At 45.1% G+C, this 15120-nt stretch overlaps 1 long non-coding RNA gene across 1 annotated transcript in view; it reads right to left on the bottom strand.

The window, feature by feature from the left end:
• Positions 1 to 390: 390 nt before the first annotated feature.
• Positions 391 to 15120, bottom strand: part of LOC121673446 — a 35624-nt gene continuing 20894 nt past the window's right edge. Inside the window, exon 2 of the long non-coding RNA XR_006019219.1 lies at positions 391 to 6094. This is a non-coding gene — a long non-coding RNA (uncharacterized LOC121673446). The remainder of the gene's footprint in view (positions 6095 to 15120) is intronic.

The following is a 15120-nucleotide window of genomic DNA, read 5'->3' as shown; positions in this document are numbered from 1 at the left end:
TGCGGCCCTCTGGAGCTGGCTGCGGCCCTCTGGAGCTGGCTGCGGCCGGGAGCACAGGCCTGCCGAGGCGGCACGCAGCTGACAGGGCTCCCATCGACACCTGCCTCTTCCCAGCAGCGCTGTGAAGGAAATCCTGGCTGGCACGCGTGTGCCGCAGGCGGGCCTCCCTGGGGACAGGCCTCTCACCCGCAGCTCTGCGCCAGACCCAGACGATCGCCGCCTGGTCGGGTTTTACTGGTCATGGGGGGGTTATTTTTTTCCAAAGACACACGTCAAAATCATCTTGTCTGAAACCGTCTCGAAGTGAAACAGTTTGTTTTAACTCACAGAAACCTCTGTGTTTCATGCTGTTCTGTCTCCACCTCTCCTCAGAGACCCCAGAGACTCAAATCAACCAACAAACCACTTTTATTTTTTTTACAGCTTTCAAATGAAAACCCTGTCTTTTCTTTTCTTTTTCTTCAGTCATGCAGTATCTAGTTACAGATCTGCAGGTCTCCCACTTGTGGTCCATTCCCAACAATCCTGTTCACCTTGGGCATAGATTTTTGCAGTGGGCCAAAGTAACAGCAGGTCAGCCAATGCTCTACCTGCCCCATCCATCACAGGGAGTGCAGCAAACCAGCTCTCCCAAAGCTTTGCTGTCTCACACCATGATGGCTTTTATGTAGGTGCAGCTATTTTGGCAAAGCTTTACGGATGAATCTCATGTGCACACATGTAAAACAGCCCAAGTGTGCATATCTGAAGCTGGGAGAGCTGCATGGAGCCAGGCTTCTGCCTCCTCACACCGCGACTCACACAGCTCGGCCAGCAACCAGCTGTGGGGCACGCTTGGCTCAGTTCTTTCCTTTTAACTCCTCTGGTACAATTAAAGCAGCATAGACTCAAACGTGGCTGCAGTGATGCTGCTATAAAAATACAGGAAGGGAAACTAGATTTAACAGAGCATGACCCTTCATACTTGCGTAACTGTTCACACTGGTAGTTGTACCAGCATCAGTCTCCTTGTGAAAATCTAAATTATATCCCCAGCGGAAAGTCCTGCACAGGCACAGACACTGTGGGCAGATAAGACCCATGTGCTACTCAGTGGGAACAGTTTGTGTCTTGCAAACTATCCTTCTGGTTTAGAGGAGCCAGAAATATAAAAGAGAATATTTGCTTGCTTTTCTTTTAAAAATAGCTTGTTCTAAGGAATGTCTTTTTCAACCACAAGAGAATACAAGATGGAAGGGATACAGGACCTAATAACCCACCTGGAAATACTTTGTTTGAAAAAGCAGTTCAGCCGGTTTGGGGATTGTGCCAAAGAATTATCAGACAGGCCTTGCTTGATATAATTTGGGTTTGTGGCAGCTTTTACAGCCCAGCAGGATTTCCCAAAGCTGAGGTGCTTTTAAGCTGCCCATGTATGTGCCTGGCCCTTATTGCAGTCATGGCTTTTGGCCAAAGTGATTTCTGTTTGTGAGGGAGTGAACAAGTGAGGATCATTACAACTTGGAAGGAGCTCAGTTCTTGCTCGATGAGAACTCTGGAGACATAGAATGGGACAAAACAAGCATAGAAATGTATCACAGTGTGGGAGCTGATAAGGAGATGGCATGCTCCTGCAAATTTCAGCTATTTAGGACATGGTCTGCAGGCTCTAGGACAACTTTTATGCAGAAGTAGGTGAACCTGGATGCAGAAGCATAAGAGGTTTTCAGTAAGATCTGTGTGTATCTCCCACTCTGAGGCAATCACACATCACCAGATCTGTATTCTGATAATGAAGGGGTGGCTTCTCCACAGGTGTGATTCTGTTCCTCATCCTTCACTGCCGTGAGCGACCATACAGCCTCAGGAGCAGCAGCACAGTGTTAAAAATTATGAATTTTCAGAAGTCTACAGCAGAGCCTCTGCTGCACTCTCTTCAAGGGGAGGGAAAAGCAGTTCAATGAAAAGGTAAGGATGGGACACTCCGTAACCCTCCTTGCCCCCCTAAGTATTTTTTCAAGGTACAAAAGGACTTTTAATGAAGTTATCCCACTGCCTGAAGGACAGAACAAATGAACTCTGACATCCATGAGGTACCCCAGGTAGCATTTCCAAATGAAAATTAATGGGTTTTTTAGGAATCTTATTTTGGAGTGAAGGGAAAGAGAGGAGGAAAGAAGAGAAGTAAGTTCCATGGAAAGCTGCCATTCTTCATTGAATCTAAAATAGAACTTCTTGGAAGTTTACCAACCAGGCATTTTTGTGTGGAAAACACTAACTGTGCAGATTGGGCACTGTCCAAGTTAAAATACACACCAGTACTGGATGGGAGTAGTGTTAGGGGTCTAGATGTGTTCACTCTGAAATACCTGCCAAAGAGTCTCTGCTATAGCAGGACATGGGACCTCACAGCAGCTGTTATTTTTCTACAGCACATTATAGGTCTGGCTTTGGGTCTCCAATTGTGCATCCTCAGGGTTTCTGGGAGGTGTCAGTGAGTTCTGGGGTGTAGCTTGCCCTTTACAGTCAGTGGAGATTCAATCAGTTCGCTAACCGGAGTCCCAGGAGTTTGTTTGGTTTTCTTATTCTGAGTTTGAGACCTGCATTTGGAGAGATGACTTATGCCCAGCACTGCACTTGCAGCAAGGGAGTGGGAGGGAAGGGATGTCAGAGTGTGGTTTTTCAGGAGTGGTAACAGGACTGTTTTGTTCAGTCCAAATGTCTTTTTTTGAAGAATAAATCCATGTCTAGCATGAATTAAGGCACAGAAGGAGCAGGAAACAAGCTAGGAAACTGGACATCCCCTGGACTGCGATGGTATTTGTCATTTGCTAGAATTTAAGGATTGTTAGATTGATATCTACTAGGGTTGGTGTTTCACACAATATTGATGCTTGCCATGAATCTTTGGGCATTGGATGAGGACAGGGAATGGCAACACAGTTTTTAGCTTTCCTCCTGCCACTGAAAAGACCCAGACTTAACCATGCTGTACAATTGATCTCATGCATGGTAAGGAGAATTTTGAGGTTTTTTTCTAGCCCTCATCAAACTCTTCCTCTTTCTTCAACGCTTGCCATTATAATATTGGAGCACCCACCTTTTCCATCTGCTTCTCTGCAAACACCTGCCCATGCAGTTTGTCTGTTCACTTTGTGGTGAACGTGATGCTGTTCTTGGTGAGTCAAATCCAACAAGGCATCGAGATGATCTGACTTGCGCCTAGAGAAAGCATGGTGCTGAACTCTTCTTTGGTTCTGCACCATGGGGAACCCTTCATCCAGGTGGGTTTGTGTTCGCCTGCTCCTGCTGTCCCCAGTCTCGCATTGTCGCCCTTGGAGGTACACACTTCATGTACCTCAGCAAGCAGGGCTTTGCCACCTGGGGCTGCTCTGAGAATACCTGATTGTTTCACTGTAATTTGGAGGGAGAAGCATGTGTTTGTATTCTTGCCTGGGGCACAGCATAGCTCTTGAGCAGGACTTGTATTTCTGGTTTCTTCACAATACCAACTTTATCAGCCAGACAAAAGCTGAACTCCAGCTTTTCCAAAGAGGGTCACAACAAGCTTGGCTAGAGCCTTGTGCCAGTTAGCTGGGACTGCACAGAACACAGCCACTGGTTCAAGCAGTCTCTGTCATAAACACATAGAGCACCTCAGTATCCTCTTGCTTCTCTACTTTCATGCTCTAGTTGCTCACAATGATGCCAGAAACGGGACAGGGTGCAGTAGAGCCAGTGTATATATGTCTGTGTATATATGTACCTGTGTATGAAAGGTGAGATAACCATAGTTCTTGCTTTTGGATAGTGTAAAGCATTCTTGCTGGTGGTAACTTCCAAAGGATAAAAGAGAAGGCACAGCAGAGCTGATCTCACATGTTGTCATCACTGATGGGGCATGAGAACTGGCCTCAGTTATACTCTTAGCAGATCAAAGCTGCATTCTCTGGTGGAAGCCAAGTGAAAGGTTATGTGCCTGTTTGGCAGCCTGTCATTTAGATCGGGATGAGCTCAAGACTAACGCAGAAGCTAATGAGAGGGAGGAGACTGGGAATGTATTGAACAACGCCTTGAGAAGAGAGGCAGGTGACACAGAGGAGCCAAGCCTGTCCCTCTGTCCAAGTACTGAAGTACTCAAGCTTGCAAGGACAGGAGTCATGCAATCTGTGCTGGAGTACAGGCACCTCTCCAGCACAGAGGGCAGATGCTGCACGAGGTCAGGATGTCTCATGGAGGGTGGTTGAGTGCTGGGAGAAGGATGGAAGGGTTTCAAGGAGTAGTACAACCTGTAGCTCTGAGAGGCAAGGTCTGGCATGAAAGTGTGAGCAGACTGGTGTTTTAGTTGCTCTGGAAGAGCTAGAGCATAACAGCTGAGCAGAAGAGTTAAACTAAGTGTTTTTTATCCACTGAGAAAGTACTGGAAAGTGGTGGCTGACCCTTGGGAATACGGTAAGTGAGCCAGAGAGCTGCAATGTTAAGGAGGTAGAGGTGCTATTGATGCGCTCTCTCAAGGCTGAGCATGTGCTCCCTTGTGTCTGTGTGTCTAAACTTAGGGAGCTGAGTCCCTCTTCTTTTTTTTAAGGCTGGCAACTTAGGCTAGTGTAAGCAGATCTGTCTCAATGTTGTGGTGATGGCAAAGGAGTTTTTTGAGAAATGGGGAGTAGGAAAGGTTTGTGAAGTGGCCCATGCATTTCTGAGGTGTGAGGATAAGTAAGAGGCAGCTGGGAACCGGTGTTACGGCTTTGGGATCCCTGGGTGGATAAAAGGTTGGGAGGACATCAGTGGGGTCTTGAAAGGTTCTTGGCAGGTAGCTCTGGGTGAAGGAGGCATCTGTACAAGGTGGTCTTGCAACACTGCAGAGGCAGAGATGACCAAGCAACTTGAGCTTGGTGTGAAGTGAGGCATAACAGGATAGTGGGGAGATGGTCTGGCACATGCCTACACAACCCCCAAACCAGCCAACTCCATATTCCTCAAGGGACTTACTATAATTCAAAGGAGGATTATTTACTGAGACCACCTTTTTTTTTTTCCTTTTTGAAAGAAAAATCGGTGCTTCATCAAAAGACAGTGTAAAGCAAACGAACAAAATAAAGTCGCAGTGCCAGGAAGTAAAACCAAATCCACATCCCATGAGATCTAACCTGCTTGTAGCTTTGCATCCAAAAATATTAGTCCATTTATTGCCCATTAAAAATTCCCTTTGTCTCTTCTCAGTTAAGGTGCATGCTTGAGATCTTAAAGATGGCACTGTCAGTCCTTAAAGCAATATTTGACATCAATTTACTCATTAACTTTCAAATGCAGGACACTGAAAACCTTTTCCTAAGGGCATCTTTGTGTTCTGTTTGAGAGAGTTACTGTTGTTTTCCCACCTCCCCTGAAGGGTTGTTTACAATACCATCTCTTCCTTTTAATCCTCTTTTCCTTTCATGTCTAACAAACAGTGTTAAACAGAAGACAGGGGAAAAAGCAGATCTCACACATTATAATTATCTATAGTTAACTGAAAAAATGCTTCACAATTAGAGGTCTCATTTTGTAAATTATTGCTCAAGAAGCTTTTTCCTATGTTTTTCCAGATAAAACCTCTGTTCTTTCAAGCTCGAGGTTTGTATGTATAGTAGCTCAGATAAAGGGTTTCTGAGTTGATGTACACTCTGTGCAGAGACTGAGCTGCCACAAACAGGATTTTCCTTATGAGATCCTGTGCAGAGGGATGTCTTGAGATGTAAGCACAGGAATGTGGGCAGTACCAAGATGTTGAGCCATGATAGAAAACATTACATTTCAAAACTGGCTGCTGTTTCTGCTGGTTATTTTTACAGTTTCCCTTAATTTCTCTAGCTCTTTTTGCCCTCTATCTGAGCACTAAGTCACTAAGTCTCTGAATATATTTATAGTCACCATTCTTCTGTGGGGTGGTGTGGGACTCCACATTATACAGATTTGAGAGGCTATCGTTTGATGAGCACTTCTTTCAGCAGCAGCACCAACATAAGCATCCCCTGATTTCCCCTTCCCCTCTGCCACCACTCACTCACCCCTCAGCTGTGCCATTTTCTGTGCTGTGTGGGAAACAAATCACAGAACACATCCAGGTTAAAAATAGCTGGAAAAGAGGGAGAGAGAGAGAGAAATGAATTCCAGAACCTGAACTAATATCCTATATGTACATCCAAAGCGGATACAACAGAGCCGTTTTAGCTCAGATTCCATCTGTCTGTCCAGCTCCATCAATAATTTGTACCTGATTTCACATAGGACAGAAAGGTAGAAATTTCAAAAGCTACTGATTTTCTCTCTAAATTTTGTGCAAACTGATTGCTATGTGAGGAGTAGGGACCTCAGTTAAAGAAATGCAGCCAGCAGTCACCTGGCTAGTGAGTGTGCATGCTGGCTGGCCATCTATGCATTAGCTGGCCAGCCAGCATATATGGCCCTGACTGCAGCCCAGGAAAGGGTCTTAGAGCATATAATGAGGGAAGAGTGGGGCTCATTGTAGCTATTTTATTTTAGGAGAAGGGGAGAGAAGAGAGGTGACTATGAAGCAGTGGTCAGAGACCCACAGGAAACCAAGAGCCATTAGTTCCACTGCTCACAAAGCAATTTGTTTCAAAAAGGCCTGAAATTCCATAAAATAAGACCTCTTCTGCACATGAGCCTGTAAATCAAGTGAGCCTGTAAATCATACGATTTGTGAGGAAGCTGAGAGCTCAGCCTCACATTCCTGTTTAGACTTCAGCAACCACTTCTGCTTTTAGCACTCCAAACACCAGTGGAAACTACGGATACTGATTTCTTTCCCATATTCAAATGTCACTTAAAGCCCTTGTTTCTCCTGAATAACTCTTCTAAGTGCTTGCTTCATCTCTCTTCCTACCTGCCTCCTTTCTAATCTACAACAGCTTGCCAAGAGCTCTGCTCCATTCTCTTCTTTCGTATCCTTCATGCCTCCTCTCTGACCAATGAATGGCCTCAAATTTGGTACCGGGCAGTACACAAAATATTCAGTGAATTGTACCTGAAAATGATGAGTATTTTGGTGCAAACCAAAGCTTGCTCATCCTGCCCACTCCTTCTCAGGGAGAAGAGACCTTGAATCTCCTCACTGCTTTTGCTGACCTGCAGAGGGGACTGGGTGGGATGGGAGCCACAGGGTGGAACAGTAGCCATGAGACACCCTGTGAGCCATGGCTGTAGTTCATGAACAGAAATGGAAGGGTCTTTATGTTCCTGTTCTGAGGTGTTTTTTCAGTGTCTGGTTGAACGTGCAGGATGCAAGTGGAGCTGTGTGGCTGCTCACCTCTCTTCTTGGAAAGGGAGTAGCGGGCTGTGTCTGTGTCAGAAGCCCACACTTGTCAGGGGAGCTTTCATCAGAACAAGTGTCTGATAGAAACTGGGTCTATTCCTACCGTTTGTGGGTTTCCCCAGTAACAGAAATTATCATCACCATAGGCAGGTCTTGGGTTTCTCCAGGTGGGAGACCAGAGGTTTTGGGCAGCTGGAGATTTTCCTGGTGTGGGAAATCTCTGGGTGGCAATAATCCAGTGTATTGGGCTGTGTGCCATCCTTCCTGCAGACACCCAGGAACATTACTGGGAGTTGCACCCAATGCGATCTGTTTGCAGATACTCCAGTCTCACCACAGGTATGGAATGAGGTGTGATGGGAAGGGCCTGAGAAGGCTCCCAGGGAATCTGCCTGCATTAATTCCCTTGTCATTGCTTACCTCTGGGTCTGCTCCAGTCTGCACACTGGGGGAGCTGCTAGAGCTCAGCTCAGCTCCTGAAAGAGAAGTGTCTTCCTAGACTCTCCTAGCACTGATTCCACTTCCAGAACTAGTTTCTGTAGGAAATTTTATTTCCCCAAATGGAAGAATGTGGCCATTTTGCAAGGTGCCACCAGGGACCTGTAAAGGAGATCTAAAGCAGAAACCAGGGCTGCCTTGCTGGAAGGGAGTACTAGAAGGTCCCATCCTCTCTTCTCACCAGGCACAGGAGCATGGGAGGTGCTGGTGAATCTTTACCAACACGGAGCAGCCTCATGCAGAGCGGAGCAGCCCTTACATCACTGTAAGTGATGTTAGGATCTTGCTTTATCCTTGGGTAACTACAGAATTTGGGGAAGTGGTGGCAGGGGAGAATGATCAGAAAGCTGGCAGAAATTGTGTAATTGATGTATCAAAGGTGTTTTTACTCTCCTCCAGTCACATTTTAGCAGTACCCTCTTTTATTCTACGTGCCAGTAAACAACAAAATTGTTACTGATAAAACTTGCCTTAAGCAACAAGACATGTGAACAATAAAGCACTGAGAGCCACATTTTCAAAAGTGAGTGTGCAGAAATCTCTATTGTACGATGTATAAGCAGCATGTGGTCTGGATGTGGCAAGCAGCAACGGGAGAGGAAAAGGGGAACAGATGGAACCTGTACATGAGTGACAAGAGCGGACGTAGGCTCAGATCAAGTTTTGTACTGTGCAGAGGCTGAGCTTTTGAAAAGCCTTAAATAACAACCACATTTTAAGGAGGACTGCACTAATGGGGCATGCAGATAAGCACGCCAAATGGTGCAACTGCAGAGCACACAGCACTGCAGACAGTGATATATACAGAGCATATGAAAAGTTCGGTCTGATACGCCAGCCATGCGTACAATCAAAGGTGTGCACATTTTAGTAACATCAGCCTCCCTGAAACCTCAATGACTTAGCAACAAAACATCAGGAAATGATAAGTCAGGGTCAGAAAGGTCTGAGAATTCCACACAGCTGAAATAAAGATTGAGCAAGAAGAATTAGCATCAAGAAATCAGATTCAGATGTTTAAAGCTGATTGTCTGAACCAAGTTAATATAACGCACCATGTGTCACTTCAAAACGTTCAGATCGTGCAGCTGGGAAGCCCTTCCCATGATTGTGAAATGCTGCAGTTCTCTGTATCTGAGAAGGCTGGGATGGACATGTCTGCCTGGACACGAGCAGGCTATAAATGATGAATTGGGATTACAGCCTTTACTGTCCCAGTCCAGTTTTACCAGTTCCCTGAACCACTAGCACAGAAAACAAGCCCTGCAGCAATGCCATATGAAGATTCTACCTTCACATATTGTGGACTTGCTCTCTGTCTCCATTCATCTCCCCATGGACTGAAAATGCTCACACTTTTTTTTCCAACTGTGAAGCACTCTGATGATTATCACCCCTTGCTCTCTTACTTTCATCCTATTTAAAAGAACCCCTATTCATCTACCCAGTCTTTTCAAGGAAAATTACCCTCTCTCTGTCCATTCTACCAAGTCTAAAGTTCATGGCTGTAGAAAATTATGTTTTCAAACTGTCAGTATTATGGGACAATCACATTTTCACTCATCCTCACACATGCACAGAAGGAAGCCTTTACCTGTACGAATGCAGATCAGCACAACAGCTGCCTGTGTGGGACACTGTAAGTCTGCAAAACTTGCACACTTTCACCACTAATTTTTTTATTCTCAGATGGATGTGTATTGTGTATGCTCTTTCAGCCTTGCAAAGTAATCCAAGAATCCAGCACTGGCCACCTGAAAACCACACCTCACAGGAAATGAGAATTCCATAGGTTTGAGGGGTTTGCAGAATGGCAACTTGTTTGTTTTGTGGATTTGTGAAATTATGTAGCTGGTGGGAGTGGCTCTTTCCCAGGACAAGGTCACACACTCATCAGTCCTTGGGTGAGAAACTAATTAACTGGAGATCAGCATAAGTTCTGTACTTCTCCATGCACTGTTCATGGTGACCGGTTCTGGATTGGGCTGATGGTGTACACACAGAAATATTTGACAATACAGGTATTCGGCTCTCATATCATAGATCTTTCCCCCTGCTCTATTCACATGCATTTTCATGGCAGCTGGACATGCATTATACAGCTATGGGCTAAAACTCTGGTACGTTTCTAGTGAAGCCAAAGAGACAAATGTGACACTGTGATTTATGCTGTGAACAAAATAGACCAGGGCATGTTCTCTCCCCCATCAGCAAGTGGCACAGCAGAGCTTTTATACATGGCAAGCTCCTCTCTCACAGCCACCTCCAAGCAAAAAAGGGGGGCCAGCCTAAGGAGCAGCATCTCAGGGAGGGCTCAGAGGCAATAGGCAGAGCTGTGCCAAGGGATGCTGGAATCTGGGCCCTCTCCTGGGGCAGATACAGCCAAGACAAAGTAATTTCTTTCACTCTATCTCCAGCGCTTGCTGATTTCAGAAGACTCTGTGTAAAATTCAGCATCTTCTGTCACTTGAAGCTGAAGTGCGCAGCCTGGGTTTTACACCCATGCTATGGGAAGTTGTTTGGGGTTTGCTTTGTTGCTGACAGCTTGAAATTTCCATTTGCAGCTCCTTCCTGTTTCCTTTTCAGACATGCATCATACAAACCCAGAGAGGCTGCACAAATGTACCAAAGCAGTGAGAAGAGGGGACATTCCTTACCGCTATGAAGCTTTTAGTGTGCCTGAAGCAGCAGAGGCAGACCTGGGAAGGCACTTCCCATACCCACATCCTGCAGATACATATCTTGGTGCTGATGGCTACCTGAAGTCCACGTCCAAGCTCCCATCCCACCTGGGATGCCACCTGGAATACTCAGACATCAGAACTTAGGGACTGGGAACCATGCTGGGGCTTTTTTTTATTTAAAATTTGCAGCACTGCTGCTGCCTGAGAGTTGAGTCATTTACTGCTAGTAGTGAAAGGGACTGTGTGCATGCTGGGGTGGCATACATCCTGCGTGTCCTCAGCATGGGATGGGACCTCTAGGAGACGTCACTTGGATATATATATACACAACACATCCCTGATTTCATATGTAGGCCACATGGGAAGGCAGGATTTGCTGCCTGGAGCCCATACCTGCCCACAAGCCCCCCAGCCCTGAGATCCCCTGGCCACATGGCACCTTACTATGTCTGGGGATCCCCTAGCCATACAGCACCTCACCATGCCTGGCAGGGAGAGCTGATGGAGCCTGTGGCACTGTCCCACCTTGCTGCAGCTGTGCACAAGAGCTTTGGTTGTCTCCAGTGTCTCTTCACCTCACCCCATCAGCACAGAGAGTGAGTGGTGCCAGCCACATTGTGAGGAGCAGGAGATGATGTATCTAAAACAAGGGAGGAAGTTTTACCCCCTTTACTTTCCCTTTGTCCCACCTGTATTGCACCTGCTATTAGAATGACCAAAATTACCCAGTGACATCATTCATCAGCCATAGAAAAGCACAAACCAGGCAAGTTCCCCATGGAAATTGCCCAAGGAAAGAAGCTTTCTAGGCTCTCAATGCCTAGAAGAACATCTCTGACCAGTTACTTCTCTCCCAGACATTTTATCAGGAACTGAAGCTCATTGAATCAGTGATTCACTCCCCACTCAGCACTGGCTGACTGCATTTTGCGTGCCTTGGGATAAGAATCACGTTATTCTTTGCTCAGGTCCAGGACGCCTCTGATATGTGTTAGAATATCTCTGGATTGTTGCAATTAAAATTATTCCAAATTTCATGGGAGAGGCATTTTCATGCACTGCCTTTTTTATAGGGGACTTCAGCAGGGTCCACCCACACCACCAGATCAACAACACAAAGAAATCAATAAACACCTTAGCATGGAGCTTTCCTTGCCTAGGTTTGTATCAAGCTTGTTTACAGCCAGCAGGCCAGGAGAAAAAGGTCATTTATAGTATGTGCTGTGGCACTGCTCGCCTAAATTTTAGGAGTCAGCAACTTTGATAAACTCTTGATGCAGCTTGCAGACACAGTTAAGAATGTCTCTTCCACCTACTGCAGGAAGCTGTCAGTGTATCAAAGATCAAAGTTGCTCACGCCAAAGCAAGAAGGTTACATACAAACAAAAAGTAACTACAAATGCTTGGGTTTGGATGCAGGATTTGCATGTATTGGTCTCTTAAATTTGACCATAAACCACTTGAATCAATTAAAAAAACCCAGACGCTGCAGCACCACCCAGATTACTCACAGGCTAATCCTCCTGTTGCAGGGACAAGATGCCCTGTTATCAAGATGTTTGGTATGACTTTGAAAAGATTGGTTTATTGAAAATCGTATTAGAGACTTATTTCGAGAATGTCATGATCTCAAGTGGCTATGCCTTAAAAGGGCTAACAAAAGAGTATGTGACCTGAAATGGGCACATATTGCGGGGAAGTCTCTTCCCTCTGCTACACATACAGCATCTGCAGAACAGGCAAATATTTATCAGGAACTGAAGCTCATCAGATTAGTTAATTGTTTCAAAAAAGAACAGATTTTTTTTTAATATATCTCAAAAAATCACAAAGGTAGTCAGGACCTTTCCAGAAGTTGTTCCTCAAAGAAGTGTCCCTAGGATAAAACACAGTTAGGAATTACTGTTAAGAAACTTTTGGTCAGCTCTGACAGTTTTGATGCAAACCTGACTGCTGCTGGAGACACTGCTGCAGGACTGCAGTGGGAGGAAAGACTGGCAAGGGAATTCAAGCTAGCATGTCTGCCCTCTCTTCTCCTCTCTTCTCCTCTCTTCTCCTCTCTTCTCTGCTCCACTATAGAATAAGAAATCAGAGAAGAGACAAGCCTGATTTTTAAATTGTTTTGGTGACTCTAGTGGGCTCTTGCACACAAACAGGATTCAAGAGCATTTTGGGTTGATTTCCTTTCAGTTCTGCATCCCTGCTCTGTTCTGGTTTACTGTTCTCCAGCTCCCTGTACAAACAGGATCTTTCCTCAACAATGTTCTGCCACATCATCTTCCTTCCTTTGTATACAGGCTGCTCCTGCCTGTTACACACCATGCGGCTTCCTAAGGCACCTCGTTTCTCAATGCTAGCAAAAACAGGAACCAAAAGCAAAGCAGCAATAAAACGCTAAATTCTCACCGCAGTTAAAAATGAAATCTTGAAAGTTTCCGATTCAAGATGACTTTGCTGTTAACGGATTATTTTTCTAGTTTAGTGCTCTGCAGAATATGTGCAAATGAGGTGCTTGTAGTATTTATTAGATTCAAATGCCTCTCCAGCGTGGTTTGCAACACTGACCTATGTTTTTCCTCTTTTTTTTGGTGTTGAAAAGTGAACCCCACTGAGTAGGGTGCACATTACTTCATCATTCACCTCTTTCCTCCCATCTTGTAAGGCTTTGCTGTCTGATTTTTTGCTCCAGGGAGGTTCAATAGCATGTGTACAGGGACAAGAGAAAACCACAGGCCGCAGCACATATTGCACAAATGCTGTTATTATTCTGAGGCCTGAAGAAACAAGGAAGGAAGCTTGAGGCTAGTGGTTTGGCAGGTGTGAGGCCTTTTTCACACAGACATCTGTTTTAAGTGGTAGCTCTGGGCTCGGGGATGAGCAGGGAATGCCTGTCACTCCCACCCCTTCTCTGTGTCACAGCACAAGGGGGTTTGGGCTCCTGATGAAGCGATGTCAGCTCCTTGCTCAATCTGTGCTTCGAGACTCTGCTCTCTTGTATTTGTGGGGCAGGGCTGCAAAGTGAAGTGATTCCTCCCTGCAAACTGCCTGAGACAGAGATGCTGCTGCTGCTGCTGCTGCTGCTGCTGCTGCTGCTGCCACGCCAGCGCACACAAAATGGATGGGGTTAGAGAACAAAATGGGTGAACAGCAACATGTGTGCAAGCTCAACAAGCCCAACAAGCTCCAAGCAAAGACCTGATGAAAACCGTTTGGATGTTACCATGTACCCCGCATCAAAGTGAACTTTTCTAATGCCACTAGATTATTTCTAGTGTTTTGGGCAACCCTGCTAGTGATCCCATTACAGTTTTGAGTAGACTGCTTCATTTGGCAGGACATTACAGCACACTCTCTGTGATGCCTTGTACCGTATTTGAAGGAATTCATTAGTGTTTGATGGTTAATTATCTGTGCAGTAACATAGAAATAATCGATAAAGAAACTGCAGTTTTTAGGGCTGGATCCTACTCTACTAAACCCATGTGTAGGGAGGAAAAAAAAGGTTTGCATAATATCCTCCCCGGCAGGGATTCTTTGGGACAAGTTAGTGTTGAGCCACATTGTTATTTTAAATGACAATCGGTTCTTTCTCCTGTAGTTCACGGCCAACTTTAATGAACATTTAACAACTTAATTATCTTTAGGACTGCTACTCTTCTGTTACAGATTGCTGACATTGGTCAGTGAATTTAGAAATTACTGGGGGAAGGGCAGATATGGAGAAAAGCAGAGACTGAGATACATGTATACAGCTGCCCTCATTTCCATAAGAAATTAAGCTGAAGCCATTTCAAGGTGAGGGACTGTAGTTAATCCCTCCCAACACACTCATTAATACATCTCATAACAAGTCTCCTTGTCCACTGACAAGGAGAGTCAATCAAGCACCACTTTAGTCTGGGCAGGAGAAAGGCTACAGTTTCATGGGGACTACTGGGTTTTATGGCTTCTTCAGAGGTTTTAAGCAGTGCTGTGCTGTGCTGATGTGCCTTCATTCAGAACTGAGCAAGGGGTAGGTGATGTGATGGGAGAACTCAGCTCCTGTCTTTGCTTCATGTTGCAAATGACATAGCAAAATCTGCTGATGTCAACACTAGAATGGGCAAACTCCTGGAAAAATGAAAGGCTATGTAGTATTTTGACATTCTTGAAAAGGAAGGCAGAATTCCTGACTTGAAGCATCCTTCTGCCATGCTTAACATGTCTCTAGTACCACTATGTCATCTGTGGTGGTGACTTGTCTGAATGAGCACCATTGAAACACTTACAGAAATCTAATAAACTTCAGAGTTGGACTGCAAGAAAAAAAATTATTTTGTCCAGAGGATTAAAAGAAAAATAAGAAAAGCAAGCCACATGCAAGGATGCCTGATGTTCCAGCTTTGTTATTATAATTTTTTTTCTTTTTCCTATCTGACAAATATCAGCATGACAGCAAACAGAACCCTTCTAGTTCACATGGCAGCACAGCTTAACTGTGCTGGTAAGTGGTGAATTGGCTCTTTGCTCTAGCATGGCCCTAAATAGTACCATTAACATGTGGTTATAGTCAGAGAGCACATTTGGTAGGAAATGACACCTTGTTACTTCCCAGATTATCTGCTCTCTATGGGGTAAATATTTTAAACATCGTGGCAGGTTTTA

Source organism: Corvus kubaryi, unplaced genomic scaffold, assembly GCF_017639235.1.
Source record: "Corvus kubaryi isolate FWS band 111438036 unplaced genomic scaffold, C.kubaryi_AGA036_p1.0 65439, whole genome shotgun sequence".
In the NCBI taxonomy this organism is placed as follows: Eukaryota; Metazoa; Chordata; class Aves; order Passeriformes; family Corvidae; genus Corvus; species Corvus kubaryi.
The sequence above is the reverse complement of the archived record's forward strand: the minus strand, read 5'-3'. Positions and strand labels throughout refer to the sequence as shown.